The 14,936-nt window shown below is 48.6% G+C and overlaps 1 protein-coding gene across 1 annotated transcript in view; it reads left to right on the top strand.

The window, feature by feature from the left end:
- The first annotated feature begins 4,467 nt into the window (after positions 1-4,467).
- Positions 4,468-14,936, top strand: part of SYNDIG1L (synapse differentiation inducing 1 like) — a 57,768-nt gene continuing 47,299 nt past the window's right edge. Inside the window, exon 1 of the mRNA XM_070797870.1 lies at positions 4,468-4,687. The gene's annotated coding sequence lies outside the window, so the exon portion shown is untranslated. The remainder of the gene's footprint in view (positions 4,688-14,936) is intronic.

Below are 14,936 nucleotides of genomic sequence, written 5' to 3'. Positions count from 1 at the left end.
ACTATTGAGACTCTGTTCTAGAGCCTGCGAGCCACAACTACTGAAGCCTCTGTGCCCACGAGCCTGTGCTCCACAAGAGAACCCACCACAGTGAGAAGCCCACACTCGCTGCAAGTAGAGAAAAGCCTGCGCAGCAATGAAGACCCAGCAGAGTCAAAAATAAATAAAATCCAGTTCAGTTCAGTTGCTCAGTCGTGTCTGACTCTTTGCGACCCCATGAATCACAGCATGCCAGGCCTCCCTGTCCAGCACCAACTCCCGAGTTTACTCAAACTCAGGTCCATTGAGTCGGTGATGCCAGCCAACCATCTCATCCTCTGTTGTGCCCTTCTCCTCCCACCTTCAATCTTTCCCAGCATTGGGGGTTTTTCCCAATGAGTTGGTTCTTTTCCAGTGAGTCAGTTCTTCACATCAGGTGGCCAAAGTATTGGAGCCTCAGCTTCAGCATCAGTCCTTCCAATGAATATTCAGGACTGATCTCCTTTAGGATGGACTGGTTTGATCTCCTTGCAGTCCAACGGACTCTCAAGAGTCTTCTCTAACCCCACAGTTCAAAAACATCAGTTCTTCAGTGCTCAGCTTTCTTTATGGTCCAATTCTCACATCCATACAAGACTACTAGAAAAACCATAGCTTTGACTAGATGGACCTTTGTCAGCAAAGTAATGTCTCTGCTTTTTAATATGCTGTCTAGGTTGGTCATAGTTTTTCTTCTGAGGAGTAAGCGTCTTTTAATTTTATGGCTGCAGTCACCATCCGCAAAGGGCATTCAATGCCTAGTATCCTGAATTTGGGAGAATATTAGGTGGGAGGCCTGGCATTTAGTCAAATTTTTAGAGTAATGAAAAGTAACGAGCATGGAATAATTTCTAATCTCTTATGTTTGGTTTTGAAATTTTAGTTGACTTTTAAAAAGAAACAGATTGATCTTAACCATGTTTTGCAAAGGTTGGTAAAACAGTCTGTGCTCTAGGAACACCCACAGACATAAGAAAGTGACTTGCCATAGGTGAGGTCTGGGCTAGGGGATGATGCTCTGGATTAGCCATTCACATCAGTCAATCTGAAAAGCAAATACTGCTTAAATGACTGGGTTAGCGTGAGAACGGGGTCATGGTACATAGGAAGAGCGCTGACACAGAGGAAAGTGTTGTGTGTGAAAAATGTCTTGGAGGATGTCCCCAAGGGTCCTTGGGAAGGAGACATAATAGGATATAGAACTTGGGGGATTTAAAGGCCTGAGATATTCAGTTGAGGAGAGAGAGAGAGAGAGAGAGTGTGTGTGTGTATGTGTGTGTGTGTGTGTTGGGAACTGTAGAAGTAGTCTTGTGTGACCTCCGGTAGAAAGTTGTGCTGGATCTCCATGGATGTTACCTAAAAAGTCTTTAGAAGAGTTGAATCATTTTGGGGTGGTTGTGTTTTCTTCTACGAAGAGACTCCTCTGGCCTATCCCTCTGATTCGAAACTGAATCCTATTCACTTACAGCTGTCAGTTGACTAGCAACTAAATGGTCTGGGTGTTGGTTGCCATGGAAACAGCTAAAAGGCCCATTGCTATGGGAACCTACCATCCTTCCCAAAGAGAGGTTTGGTTCCTACAAAGGAGTGGAGGGGGGTAGAGATGGGGCCCAGGAGCTGAGCTGCAGAGGTGTTTTGAGGGTCCTTGGAGAAGGTGGGCAAAGTGATGAGCAGGCCTGGCTGGCTCCTTATGACTGGGGCCAAAGAGGAGCAGTGGCGTCTCCCACTTGCTGTGGGCATTCCCCGCCTGCTGTCTGTTCCTTGCCCCATGGTGCCAGAAGAGTGCAGCTGTTGGCCATCCTAAATGGAGGGCAAAGGCATGAGACCCTGGGGCAGACCCAGCCCTTCAGCACTGCTCCTCTCACCTGCTGGGGCCCTGAGAGGAAAAGTCCTGGCCCCTCTCTGCCTGGCAGCCTGTCTCCACACATCATGTGTCCCAGATAAGCAGCCAGCAGGTGAAAGGATGAGCTTAGCTCTGCCTGCCAGTGGGTCAAGCCGATGAGAAGCCTGGCAGACAAAATGGATGGCTGCTGGCCGTGAATATGGCAGAAATGGTGGGGGTTCCAGGTGAGGAAGCAGGACTTCTGTTCTCAGCCTTAGAGAAATGCGTTACTTTGCTCTCCACCCCCTTCCCTACCCACAGGCCTCTACCACAAAAAGCAATACTGCAGGTGGAGCAAAATCTTAAAAAGTGGGGTTTCACAGAGGTTTTCAGGAAATGCACACAACAGTTATGAGATTCTTTCCTGGGTTTTGCAAGCAAGGGAAACAGCTTTTAGTGTTTAGTGGTAAGCTGACCTTTTATTGAAACAAAGACAAAACATCCCAGTGGCTCTGCCATTAATTACTGTCAATGTGTAATGTAAAAATGGAAGGGATTGGGCTAGATAACCTCTAATGTCTGTCAGAACTAACAGCTTATGATTCATTGAGACACTGAGAGCAAGCTCAAGCACCAGGGGCCGGCGGATGCAGACTGGTCACACCTGTGAGAGCGAGGCCAATTCCTGGAGTCCCAGGGGGCTTAGGACAGCGATTATGGCCAAAATCTTTGATTTAGAGACCATTTCAGACAGGGCTTCCCTGGTGGCTCAGAGGGTAAAGAATCTGCCTGCAATGCAGGAGACCTGGGTTTGACTCCCTAGGTCGGGAAGATCTAGAGAAGGAAATGGCTACCCACTCCAGTAGTCTTGCCTGGAGCATTCCATGGACACAGGAGCCTGGTGGACTACAGTCCATGGGGTCGCAAACAGTCAGACATGACTGGACGACTAACACTTTCAGGTAGATTTGGCCCAAGGAACTTGTACCTGATTCTCCAGAATTCTGAGATGTGGTTTTGATCTCATCACACCTTCTCCCACATGGTCTTGGTTCCTCCTAGGGAGCTTTGGAGTCCAGGAGCCCAACACCTGAGGTGACAGCAGTGCAAGCTGAACCACTCCACAGGACCACTGAGCATTTCCCTAGGACTGTGTAGGGAGGTTTTCACTTTTGGAACACAGTAGTTTATAGGTTTTCTTTTTAAATATTTATTTATTAGGCTGCACCAGGTCTTAGTTTTGGCATATGGGATCTGGTTCCCTGACCAGGGATTGAACCTGGGCCCCCTGCATTGGGAGCACGGAGTCTTAGTCACTGGACCACCAGGGAAGTCCTGGTTGTAGATTTCTATACAGTTTAAAATTTAAAATATATCCTGGGTTTCTATCCCAGTTCTAACTCTTTCCCCAGCCAATTGCCTTGGAATGAGTTATTTTTCTTAATTCCCCAGTGGCTGAGATGGTAAGGAATCCACCTGCAATGCGGAAGACCTGGATTCAATCCCTGGGTTGGGAAGATCCCTTGGGGGAGGGTATGGCAACCCACTCCAGTATTCTTGCCTGGAGAATCCCCATGGATAGAGGAGCCTGGTGGGCTATAATCCATGGGGTTGCAAAGAGTTGGACACAACTGAGTGACTAAGAACAGCACAGTGCAAGGCCTCAGTTTCCTCAGCTGTAAAACAGGAGGATAAGCATACCCCCCTGAGGTGGTTCCCATGAAGACCCAAGGTGGTGCGTCAGAGTGCTCATCAAAGCGCCTGGCTCTGGCTCTGACAAGGACTGGAAGATTATTATCCTCCTAGATAAGAAAGGAAGGTTGCATCCATGGAAACTGCTCAGTGGCCTAGAATCACAGGCATTTGCCATGGATTTGTCTTCCAGATTTCGTTTCAGGCGCCATTCAAGACCAGTGGCCTCCTCACGGCCTCCTGTGGTTTGGCTCCATTAAGGCAGGTTCTAATCCTCTTTCTATGACACTTAGCCACTTTGTTTTTTACCTGTAGTTTTTGTGTGTCAGCTTACTTTTCTGCTAAACTGTAAACATCTTGAGAATTGAGACTGCTGTTTCCTCTTTAAGTAAATGCCGAAAACTCAGCACTCAGCGATTATTTATTTATGTTGCCCCTCTACATGGCTTGCAGAATCTTAGTTCCCCAGTCACGGATTAATTTGACTTGGGTCACTACAGTGAAAGCGCTGAGCCCTAACCACTGGACCACCAGGGAATTCCCATTTAGCAAATTGTTTTAACGTGGAAAACAAACGTCCTGATTCTTTAGGTTTTGAATCTGACCATTTAACCCTCCAGTCGCCTTGGTCTCCAGAAGGCTGGGAAGAGAAACAGTTGATTTGGTTTCATTCTCTGGAAGAAGGGCAAGATAGTGCCCTATCCTGGGTGGGTGGCTCTAGAGCAGGACTCGGGCTCCCATTTTGTGGAAGCCAGCTGTCATCTGTGTCCAGGGCTCATTGACAACACTGGTTTGTCTCTAGCCAGCAGGTTCCCTGGCCTTGGGCTCAGGAGGAAACGACTCCCCGCCTCCCCTCCTGGCGGTTATCTGTCTTCAGTTCTGTTCCCCCAACCTCCCAGCTGTTCTTGGCTGCTCACCCCACTTCTGGGTCACGATGCCTGCTCTGTAGCTGCGTGTTGTATCAGGTTGCCTCTGAGAGTTCTAGAGAAAGCGGATCTGGCTTATCCAACTCTCCCCTCTCTGGTTCGCTGAATCTCTGCAGCCCCTCTGCTTCCCTCTAGAGCTTGCCAGGTCTTGGCTGGATGGGAACGAGGCCCACAGAGCTATCCGGAGCATCTCCCAGCCTGTGGCTGCTAAAAAGCATCTCCTTTCAAGGTGGGTAAAGAAAGCACTGGGGAAGGGAGGGCAGTGGCAGATGGATGTAGGAGAAAAGAGTCTAGGAATATTGTGGGCTAGCGGAGATGACTGGCAATTCATCCTGTGGATTTTTCTGCTTAGTTTCTATTGACTTGATGAGCTGGACACACTCACAGAAAACAAGGTCTTGGATTTGATCGTTCTAAGAACAAATTTAAAATTTTGCCACCAAACCAGATGTCTAAGGCAGATGGTACTCCGGAAATATTTGCTCTTAGTCCTGAGGGTATGCATGGCTTAGGCAACTGCTCACTTTCATTACCCTGATCCCCTTGTGGAATTTATATGAGAGGACACTGCACTCCTTCAAGCAAGGAGCACCTGTTGTATGCCAGGCATTCTGCTGGGTCCTGGGGGTGAAAAAGTGAGAAGGGCCAGGTCCCTGCCTCCAAGGAGCTGCGAGTCTAGTGGTAAAGGTAAGTGGCAACCCATCAAGGCCATACAGTGGGATCATGCCATGACTGTCACCGTGCAGCAAGCCATAGCATCCAGAGGGAAGAGCACTGAAGGCTGAGCATTTTGGCCTGAAAGAGGCAGAGCCAGGTCAGGCTTCTGCTGGGAGCATGTCTGCAAATGGAGATGGCTAATGCAGTAGCAGGTCTTTATTCATCCATCGTTTATCCTTCCTTCATTCAACAAACATGTCCCTGCCCTTTGTCTTCTGAGGGTGTTTTGTGTTTTTTTTTTTTATATTTATTTTAGTGAATTTACCTTTCCTGAACTTCTGGTCTTGGTGAATTTGTTTTTACTTAAGGTTCCCCCTCCTTTGTTTATTCTGGAACTAAATAAGCATATTTGGTTATGTCCTGACTGTGTATCCAGTGTTTATGTATGTATCTCTAGCTAAAATTAGCGATTTGGATTTTACAATTCTGGCTCCCATCTGACTCACTTCTCTTTTCTCTGACTATGCTCTGGCCACACTGGTCCCCTTTCAGTTCCTCAAGTTGGCTGTGCTCCCCTCCCCTAGCCACGGGACTCTTACACATGCTGATCCCTCTGACTGGAATGCCCCCCCCTCATTTAGTTAGCTGTCATTTAGCTAACTCTTACTCATCCTCCCCATTTATGCTGGAATGTCTCTTTCTCAAGGATGCCTTCCAGCACCACCTCACCTGGATCAGATCAAGTCCCTACTTTGCTCTATTGTTCTTATAGCCCCTCATGTCCATCCTTCCTGGCACAGCTCACAATTACATACTGATAGGATTAGTTGGGAGAAGGCAATGGCACCCCACTCCAGTACTCTTGCCTGGAAAATCCCATGGACGGAGGAGCCTGGTGGGCTTCAGTCCATGGGGCCACTAAGAGTCAGGCACCACTGAGCGACTTTACTTTCACTTTTCACTTTCATGCTTTGGAGAAAGAAATGGCAACCCACTCCAGTATTCTTGCCTGGAGAATCCCAGGGACAGAGGAGCCTAGTGGGCTGCCATCTATGGGGTCGCACAGAGTCGGACACAACTGAAGTGACTTAGCAACAGCAGCAGCAGCAGGATTAGTTGATTAATGTCATCTTTCTCAATAACTTGTAACCACGACCAGGGTAGAAAATACTTCTATTTTTCTCATCACCATATTCAGCACTTCATCTGAGCAGCAGGTAGCCAATACTTATTTTTTGAAAGAATTAGTTAATTAAATGATTGATGACTTTTTTGCCACTATTTGCCTTGACCCTGAATGACTGTGTGTCCAAAACCAAAAACAATACAAAATGCAAAAAGGAGAACCGGTACTGAACAGGGAGCCTCCTTTGAGAGAGGCACAGGAAGAAGGTAAGCCAGGGGCAAGATGTCCCAGAGCTAGGAGACTCTGGGCTTGTCGCAGTGGAGAACCAAGGTAGAAAAAATGGAGGGTCTGGAGCTCCCGGCAGGGTCAGACCTAGGAGGTAGGCTGGGAAGGAGGGAGAATCAATAGATAGGGGTTGAGCTGTTACCCTGATCCTCGGAGGGTACCTGTGTCCCTTGGGTGTAAGATAATGTGCTGGGGTACAAAAGACAGAAGAAGTGTCCCATTTTCCTATGGCTTCAGTTATAACTAGACCTTGAGGAACGAGGGGGAGGAAGATCATTTTATATTAAAACCAATACTGATACAGAGCAGAATGTAAATTCCATGTAATTATAAAAAGTCACGAGATTTTAAAGACGTCAGTGCTATGACTGAAATGGTAGTTCAGTGAAAGAGTCTGAAAAGCATTAATACCTCAGAGTACTATATTCCAAAGAATTTCATATGATTGAAGTTTTATAAATCAGATAATACTAGAAATGCATGAAGAACCTGCTCTTTCGAGGCAAAATTTTTCTTTTTAATTTTTGTACCACTCACCCCTCCCTTGAAGACCTAGCACAACAGTAGTTGTGCATAAAGTGTTGAACTGAACCCACAGCAAACTGCTCACTCTTAGTCGGGTCTGGAAATTGTTCACTGGATTTTATTATCAAGATTGCTCTGCCTACCCACCCCTCTAGAAAGAAAGGGGCCACTTCTATGACATTCTGGAGAGGAGCTAAATAAAGAGGCTTCATGGAGTGTTATGTCCAAACCAGCGGTCCCCAACATTTTTGTCACCAGGGACCAATTTTGTGGAAGACAATTTTTCCACAGACCAGGGAATGGTTTGGGGATGATTCAAGCTCATTACAATAGCTGTGTACTTTATTTCTGTTGTTATTACATAAGCTCCACCTCATGGGAAATAGATGGGGAAACAGTGGAAACAGTGTCAGACTTTATTTTTCGGGGCTCCAAAATCACTGCAGATGGTGACTGCAGCCATGAAATCAAAAGACGCTTGCTCCTTGGAAGAAAAGTTATGACCAACCTAGACAGTATATTAAAAAGCAGAGACATTACTTTGCCAACAAAGGTCTGTCTAGTCAAGGCTATGGTTTTTCCAGTAGTCATGTGTGGATGTGAGAGTTGGAAGTTGGACTATAAAGAAAGCTGAGTGCCAAAGAATTGATGCTTTTGAACTGTGTGTGAAGAAGACTCTTGAGAGTCCCTTGAATTGCAAGGAGATCCAACCAATCAGTCCTGAATAATCATTGGAAAGACTGATGCTGAAGCTGATTTCAAGAACTGACTCATTAGCAAAGTCTCTGATGCTGGGAAAGATTGAAGGCAGGAGGAGAAGGGGAAGACAGAGGATGAGATGGTTGGATGGCATCACCGACTCAATGGACATGAGTTTGAGTAAACTCCGGGAGTTGGTGATGGACAGGGAGGCCTGGCGTGCTGCAGTCCATGGGGTCAAAAAGAGTTGGACATGACTGAGCGACTGAACTAACTGAAGCTCCACCTCAGATCATTAGCCATTAGCTTCTGGAGAGCCCTGGCCCAAACTATTCCAGGAAGAACTGTAGGGAAGATAATGGAGGGGTAGCAAGAGCGAGATGCAAGCAGAAAAGTGGGAAGAGGATTTAATAACTTCCTGCTATGCCTGGAAGGAAGTTATTTTCTAGTTCTCTGTGTGTTTTCATTGTTTTCTGTGTTTAACTTGACTCCGAAGAGAAACTGTGAGCTGTTTGAAGTTAGGGCTGTGTCTGCTTTTCACACAAAGTACTTGGAAACCATGTATAATAAATACTCGACCACAACCCAACCTAAGGAATCACCAGGACTGGAGTGGATGAAATCTTGGCAAAGATTACCATCTAAACTGAAAACCACAGAGAGCAAAGTCCTCAAATGTAGGTGGTAGGAAGCAGGAAGTTGGTAGAGTAGGTGTGTCAGGAAGGCTGGTGGGTCCTTGCCAGTGAGCTGAGCCTCAGAGAGCAGTGATGGGCATGGGAGGGGTGATTACTGGGATGGATTCTCAGCAGGGGCTGAGATGAAGGAGACAATGTTCCCAGACTTAATCATTGCTTTTAACTCCCCCAGCATAATCTCTAATGGTCCCTGGCTGGTGCCACTCTGAGCCTCCACCCCCAGACCCTCCACTCTGCCTACCTGAGCAAACTCTTTCCAGCTCCTCAGCAACTCTGTATCTTAAATCTATGCTTGCTGGCTCCTTTTCCAATGCATCTCATCCATGCACCTATTTATTCAGCCTTCAGGGAAGGGGAAGGAGTGAGGCCAAATCTCCAGTCTGGATACTGTTTCTGCTGCTGCTGCTGCTGCTGCTAAGTCGCTTCAGTCATGTCCGACCCTGTGCGACCCCATAGATGGCAGCCCACCAGGCTCCCCTGTCCCTGGGATTCTCCAGGCAAGAATACTGGAGTGGGTTGCCATTTCCTTCTCCAATGCATGAAAGTGAAAAGTGAAAGTAAAGTCTCTCAGTCACTTCTGACCTTCTCGACCCCATGGACTGCAGCCTACCAGGCTCCTCTGTCCATGGGATTTGCCCGGCAAGAGTACTGGAGTGGGGTGCCATTCTAGAGTGTATCAAACCAACTACTCCCAAAGCAGCACTCTGATGAAGGGCCCTTGGGTAAGGGCAAGGCAAGGGAGGAATCAGCAGCCAGCGATGCCGTCTGGAAGCAGGGGAGCCAGGCTGCACCCTTGTCAGCAAAGGGTTGAAAATGAGCCAAGTAGAACAGAATGGAAAAACAAGAATCATCTGTGGTTGAAAAAAAAAGAAGGTTGGGGTCGGGGGAGGAAACCTCAAGTCAAGGACACGAGACTTGTTGCCAAAGAAGTTGGGGATGAGGACAAGAGCTACGCGACACGTTTCTCCTCTCTCCTGACTGCATTTTCTCCTTTTCTCATAACCTTCATGATAAATCACCTGTAAATTATAACCTCGCAAGCGGCACCCACTTGAAATTGCAATCTGGCAGCCCTAAGATTGGCATTCAGGGACTGTCTTTGTCACGAAAAGCAGAATTCTTGTTTATTTTGGTAAATTAATTGCTGGCAAAGAGGGCTTTTCATTTTCCAACCCGAATGATACGAAAAGAGACTGCAGGGTTGGAAAGCACCAAAAGGGTATTCCGGGTTAAATCGCCTGCCTGAGCAACAAACACGTCCTGTCCTTGGCATCTCTGGATTTAAATCCACAAAATAGGCTGGGACTGTGTGCTGAAACTGATGTGTGCACATAAGTAGCCCCTGAGTCTTCACCCCTTAGCAAAGTGCAGGCAACCTACCATCCTGGGGAAGGGGACGATGTCTGCGCCATGTCGACAACCCCTGCCACAGGGGATGGGGGCTTCCCTCGTGGCTCAGCGGTAAAGAATCCACCTGCCAATGCAGGAGACGTGGGTTCGATCCCTGGCTTGGGAAGATGCCCTGAAGAAGGAAGTGACAACCCACTCCAGCATTCTTGCCTGGACAATTCCATGGACAGAGGAGCCTGGCTGGCTACAGTCCATGGGGTCATGAAAGAGTTGGATGTGACTGAGTGACTAAACAATAATACAGGAGATGAGTGCTTCAGAGTGGCATTGGAGGAGGACGCGTCTTAGTGAAAAGGCCCTGGGAAGTCTCAGTGTCATAAAGGTCCCTGTGGCCTCTGCCTGTGATGCTGTCCTGCCGTCTTCGCCAACACCAGATTTGACCTGGTCATCCTCCTATGTAATGAGTCTGCCAGTTGGTCAGCTGTCTGTACCAGTCCCCCCATGGGGAACAACTGGGTGTGGTGCCTTTGGGAAGGATGTCTGTCACAGAACTTACCAGGACCCACAGACCCACATACCTGACATGTACATGCACAAGAGAGCTGCCAGTCCTGTTCCATTTTGGAAAGTATCCAAGTGAAGGGAAAGGACTTCCCCGGTGGTCCAATGGTTAAGACTCCATGAAGGGGGCACGGTTCAATCCCTCTGTGAGGAAACAAGAACCCATGTGCCACACTGTGTGGCCAAAAAGATAAAAACTTCTACAAATAAAAAGATTTAAAAAAATAAAGTGATGGGAAGGCAAGATTTCAGTGAGGTTATTTGGGAAAGGTTTCCTAGAGGGGAGGAGAAATTCAACCAATTATTCAAGGGGTGTTTTCTTCTTGATTTAGCATGAGGAGAGGGGAGGGCCTTTCAGGGGGTGGGTGAGAGGGTGGTCTGGAGACAGAAGGAAGTAGGAAGCTGACTGTCTGCAGGGAGCTATGTCAGGTGGTGCCTGGGGTTGGGGGTCAGGTCAGGAAGAAGTGAGTGGCCCAGGTGACTCGCTTGATGAGTAACTCGGGCTCAATGAGGGTTGCTCATCTGAACACACAGCAGGTTTCCAAGCAAGGGGGAGGGGATAATGATGCCAGCCCGAGTGTGTGGGATGAGCTGGAGCCAGGAGGCTGGAGCAGGGTCCGAACAGGAACTTAGCCTTATTGAGAGCATAGCACCAGAGGCTAGGCCAGGTTAAAGGCAGAGGAAAGAAAGGGGGTGGCAGGAGAATGCCTTTGAGAAAAAAGGTGAATGGAGGTTCAAGGCCCTGGGCTTCACTGGAGCAAGTTTGTAAGAGCAGAAGGAAGAAGAACCTGGGAGAAGCAGAGTCCTGCCAGCTAGACCCCCAGCCCCCTGGCCATTGAGTAAAACCTATAAAGCAGTTCTAGTATTTAGAAGGAAAACCTTTCATGTCCACAATCTGTTTTAGTCAGAATATCTCTGAGATGTAGGCAGGGTCAGAGGTCATCTCCCTATAACTGGGGAAGGCATGGAGGCACATGTAATTAAAATAACTTGCCTGAGATCCTGGACAAACCTGATCATTTTCCTAAGGCAGGCCATGAGGAAGAGCAAAGAGTTCCCTGGGGAAGTCTTCTTTCCCCAGGTCCTTCCTACCTTGCAAGTAACCTTTTCCCCTGGACTCCATGGGTTCAGCACACCAAGCTGTCACCCAGGTCTCAGGACACCAGGTCACCAGATCCCCCTTTGAACCTCAAATGTCTGCAAGCCTTTCCACCTCAGGACAGTCAGGGGAGGCTGGATCCTGACTCCACTCTTATGGTTCTTTCCTCAAAACTCTTGCTGCCCCAGGTCTTCTCTCCAGCCCCATGTCAGCTTGCTTCTCCTCAAGGTCCAGCTGTGGGTTTAGATCAGCCCCTGCTCAGCCCCTTCCTATCCACCCTCCTACTGCTCTGCAAGGACCTATCCCCCTCCCCTTCTCATCCTTTCTGGGGAACTTCACTTTTTCTTATTGAAAGAGATAATTGGCTGGATGTGAGCTTGAGGGTGTCTTATTGCTCAGGTAAGAGGTTTTCATATCAGTCCTGATGAGAGACAGCGGAGGGGCTCTTCTTGCCACCCGCTATAAGAGGCAATTTTATTCTGGCTCCTCAAGTCTGGAAATGCTTTAGGGAACTGAGCTGCCCTTTGTCTAAAAAAATCCTTTCCAAGAAACTCAATGTCCAGAATCGATAAAAATGACTCAGCCCTCGATGGAAGCAGGAGAGCCCTGTCAATCCATCGTTTCCCTTCCTTCCAACTCAAGCGCCCAGCAGCAGCACCCTGTTTATGGGGATGGGATGTGGGGAATGAGCAATGGAGGTGGGTGTGGTGGTGGTGGTCCATAGAGATGGTCTGAAAACTGCTTATCTAGCCCCCATTTACAAATGAAGAAACGGAGGCCAGGAGGGAAAGTCACAAGCCCAAGACCGCATGGAGTGCCTTCCGGGACTTGGCCTATGGTCTGGTTGGCCCTGCTCTCATTCTCTCTCCTGGGGACCTCTGCTCCATCTGTGCTTGGATGCATCCACTCATCCATTCATCCAGTGTCGCTGGATCTCTGTGCCCACCACCACATGGGCTACAGATGCAGCAATGAGCACCACACGGTTCATGCTCCTTGCAATCATGCCACCTCAGCTAACCAGGTAGCTGCAAAATTTTCCCACCCCAGCACAAGCCCCCACCCTGCCTGTCACTCAGGCTCCCAGCAGCCAGAGCTAAAGATAGAATTGAGGGCAGCGTTTTAAGTCAGCGCAGCAGACCTGGCTGGCCGAGTGGGGAGGAGAGGGCCCGCTAGGCCGAGCTAGGAGACCTCCCCTGAGCAGGCGGCCAGGTTTCCGGTGGCGGCCCATTCCCACAAGACTGGACTCAACTGTGGACATGGCCCTGGGCAGGGCTGACGGAACTTCTGTCTGACACCTCACACCAGATACCTACCTTCCCTGGACTTCAGATATATTTGTCTTGGCTTTCTCTTTGCTGTCCATTGTCTTGCTGACCCTGGGCTTTGATTATTTGCAAAGCCAGTGAAGACCCCAAATCTACAGGTCTGCTCTGCCCTCATGCTGATGTTTCACAGATTAGCACATGGCCAGGGGAAACCAGGTGATGAAACCCAGGGCTGGGGAGGTGGGGTGTTCTGCCCGGAGCCTACAGGCCTTACTTCCTGGGCAGGGGGCGTTCTGCTGACTGATAGAACCTGGATGTCATCTCCAGAACTTTCGGGAGAATAAAGTCACCATCAGACCCCAACTAGTTGGATTTCCTCTTCCTATCTTCAGGCCACCTGCTTCTCTTTGCTGCTCCCTAGTAATGGGCCAGCTGATGCTGGTAAACATCACACTGGCCTGGCAGGGAAGTAAGTAGCACGGGGGAGAAGAAAACCCCGGACTTATTCCCACTCTGGGCCATACCTCTCCACCCTGTGGGCAAGGCAGGCCGCTGAGTAGCCCTGGGAAGAAAAGCAGGAAGAAAAGACCAGCCACTTGGAGCGGCTCACACTTTCCCAGAAGTGCAGGAGGGGAGGGAAAACTGCTTCTTCTCTTACCTGGGCCTGACTGGGGGGGGTCATCTCAGCATTTCAGCATCAAAGGAAATGACAGAGACAAGGTACCTCCTGCCATCCTCCAGCTTGGTGTGCGGGTGTCAGCCATGCTTTCTAAATCAAGGGGTTTGGTGCGAGCCCCCAGGGAGTGGCAGTCTGCAGAACCAAGGCGGGGGGGTGGGCAACTCTGCTCAGTATTCGCCCCCTTGCCCCACAGTGGCAGAATGGGGATTACCATTCCAAGAACCTGCTTTCCAGGGACAGAAATAGTAGGGAAGGGTGGGGTGCGGAGGCTGGGGCTGCCACATACTGCTTTTCCACGGGCATTCTGGGTAAGAATATTAATGAGACTATTAATAAATTCTTACCTCTGTATAAGCCTTCAAGACCTTTCTCTAGATATTTTCACCGCCTGCACACCCATTATCTCATTTGGTTTTCAAGGCAACTCTGTGAAGCTGTGAGGTCATCACCCCCATTTCATAGATGAAGAAACTGAGGCCTGGAGAAGGGAATTGTCACATGCTAACCAGCTCATTCTGCTAATAATTGGCTGAGCAGGGACCAGAAACCGAATTTCCTTGGGTCATCTCTTCCATGGTCCCATTGGAACATGATTCCAAAAAGCCAGGGCTTTCTGCTGGGCTGTACTGAGGTTACCTCTGAGGATGATGGGATACCAAGTCCTCCGAGGCCTTGGTCCCGCGGGTCAGTTACTTAAGACTGCCACAACTAGTGCTTCACATCGTCTACACTCTGCTCCAGACCCCAGAGATAGCTGTCAACCACATATCGTTTTTGCCATTAAAGAGTTCACAGCTTGATGAGTGGAGAAACAAACTCTTAGACATCTCAGTGCCACAGGATCCATTTGAGGACCAAGGTAGAACAGGGCATTGCGAGAACACAGAGTTTTAGCTTTCAGCCAGTCTGGTGGTACCAGAGAGGGCTTCCTGGAGGAGGTGTTGCACCAACCAGCTCCTTAGCCAAGGTTATTCTCTCTGATTGTGCTTCTTCTCAATACCAACCCATGCTCATCTTCACACTACTCCCTCCTGCCTATAACCCCAGGCTCTGGGCAATTTCAGGACTGATGGAGCCAAGCAGCAGTGGCTAGACTGTCCTAAACTTGCAGACCAGAATGGACCCATTCTTTGTCCCAGGGGTTGCTATGGTCACATCCCATTGCTGGAAATGGACAAGAGATTGTGTTCTGAGCTCAGTGCCAACCTGGACTTCCCCTCACGCAGCCATGGAAGGAAGGTGTGGTGAGTTACCCAACCCACCTGCTCACCCTTAGCTCATTCTACTCAGGAATCATCTCATATGTGCAAAAATCTAACCTACTTTAAAAGTCTGCTCATCAGACTCTACATTGCTCTGCTAATTCCTGGCATTTAATGCTTTTCTCTATTTTAACCCAGATCTGTCATTACTAAAACTTTACCTTTCCCTATTCTGTTTTTGGAAGAGACAGGGAAGTTGGTCATATTTTCCAAGCCAAGAGTCCTCTGGAGACTTGAAGATAATAATCAAACCACACTGTAGGCTTCTCCAT

Source organism: Bos indicus, chromosome 10 (genome assembly GCF_029378745.1).
Source record: "Bos indicus isolate NIAB-ARS_2022 breed Sahiwal x Tharparkar chromosome 10, NIAB-ARS_B.indTharparkar_mat_pri_1.0, whole genome shotgun sequence".
NCBI classification, from domain to species: Eukaryota; Metazoa; Chordata; class Mammalia; order Artiodactyla; family Bovidae; genus Bos; species Bos indicus.
This window is presented reverse-complemented; position numbering and strand designations above follow the sequence as displayed.